The sequence below is a fragment of the Atta colombica genome, unplaced genomic scaffold (genome assembly GCF_001594045.1).
Source record: "Atta colombica isolate Treedump-2 unplaced genomic scaffold, Acol1.0 scaffold68, whole genome shotgun sequence".
Lineage (NCBI taxonomy): Eukaryota > Metazoa > Arthropoda > Insecta > Hymenoptera > Formicidae > Atta > Atta colombica.
Genome location: NW_017259559.1, coordinates 148,614 through 150,389, shown reverse-complemented (window position 1 = coordinate 150,389; position 1,776 = coordinate 148,614).

Sequence of the window (1,776 nt, the reverse complement as noted above, 5' to 3'; positions counted from 1 at the left end):
AAATTAAAATATTTTATAAAATATTACATTCATTAACTTCATTGATATAAAAAAATACAATCATATCTTGCACTAAGCACATACGAAAATTCAGTACAAATAATTATGGTATGATAAGCTTAGATATATCATAATTATTTGTACTGCTTTTCGTGCTTAGTGCAAGATATGATTGTATTTTTTTATATCAACGAAGTTAATGAATATAATAATATTTTATAAAATATTTCAATCTTGTAAATTCAGCTCTATCCGAGAAATATTCTGCGATCATCTTTAGAATAGAATGTCTTCAGGACTTCTTTTGGAATTCTGTTGTAAACGAAGTAATAGAATTGTTCCAAGAATTACGGATGAACTTCTTTAGGACTTCGGATTTGAATATCCTATGGATGTATATAGGACATAAGGAGACACTCATTCTCAGAATATCTTTAAATTAAAATAGAGTGTATTACAGACGTCTACTGGATTGTGCTATTAAGATTATTATGTTTTATTATATTAAATTTTAATGACTATGCTACGATTGTGTAAGTTAATTAAAATTCTTTTTCAACTCTTTGTTGTTATTTCTTATAAGATACCTTTTCATGCTGACGCTTGACGCTCATTTTTAGCATTAAAATAGGTCACATGATAAAAATTGATTGACGAGTATCAAGTGTCAATTGTTCACGTGTTCACTGTTTTAATGCTAAAAATGAGCGTCAAGCATCAGCATAAAAAGGCACTTCTAAATTATTTTTATGTGTGACCTATAAGTAATTTGAGTATGTGGTACCTTGAGTTGTTTCTTAAAAAAATATATTTTTTTTTTCCAAAAATTACTTTTACCAATTAATTTAATTTAAAAAATTATTTTTACCAATCATTATTTATCAAATATATTTAATGCATTTTTCAATACATCTTTATTTATACAAAAAATGAGAAAAATTTATATTTAAAAGTACATTTAAAGTTTGAATTCTCAACATGACGTGTAGACGTATATGATGATTTTACCTGAAGATATGTATTGATTTTAAAAAACATACTTACCTTGTATTAAACGTACAATCCCTGCAAAAAAAAATTAAATTTGGAAGTATGTTTAATATTTACATTTCAAATAAACTATATACATATGAAAGTTGTGTGAATAAATCCTCATAATATGTTAATCTAATTTGATATATCTAATTTGATGGGATAGTTATGTATTTCTGTGGCTGATGAGGATTAAGTATAGTCGAAACGTACCATTGAAACTTATCGTCGAAAATTATAATTGTAAATAATAAATATTACTTTGTTATATCTAATTTCAGCTCGTTGAATTTGTTGACCTGAGTTTACTATTTATTAATTTGTGTGAATAAAATTACATTTTTGCTTAACACATTTTTGTAGTTTATTTATTTTGTAGTTTATTTATTACTTTTATTGTTAAAGATTAAAATTTAAAAAATTTAATTTTTTTAAGTAACCATTTTAAATATTCAAAATAATTTATGCAAGATTTACCGGTTGTGATTTACCGATTAATTACAAAGATATAGAACAAATAAATATTTTGTTCATTTACTGTACAAATTAATGTTTTATCAAGATCAAAATATTCAAGAAATCTTGTCTTGGTTTTGTCTTGAATCAAAATCAAAACAAAAAATTGGAAATTGATTTCAAGACAAGACAAGAAATTGTTATCAAGATCAAGATTTCTTGAAATTTCTTGAATTTCCACAATTTTTATTTTTAATATTTATTTTATTATTTTATTTCTAACAATTT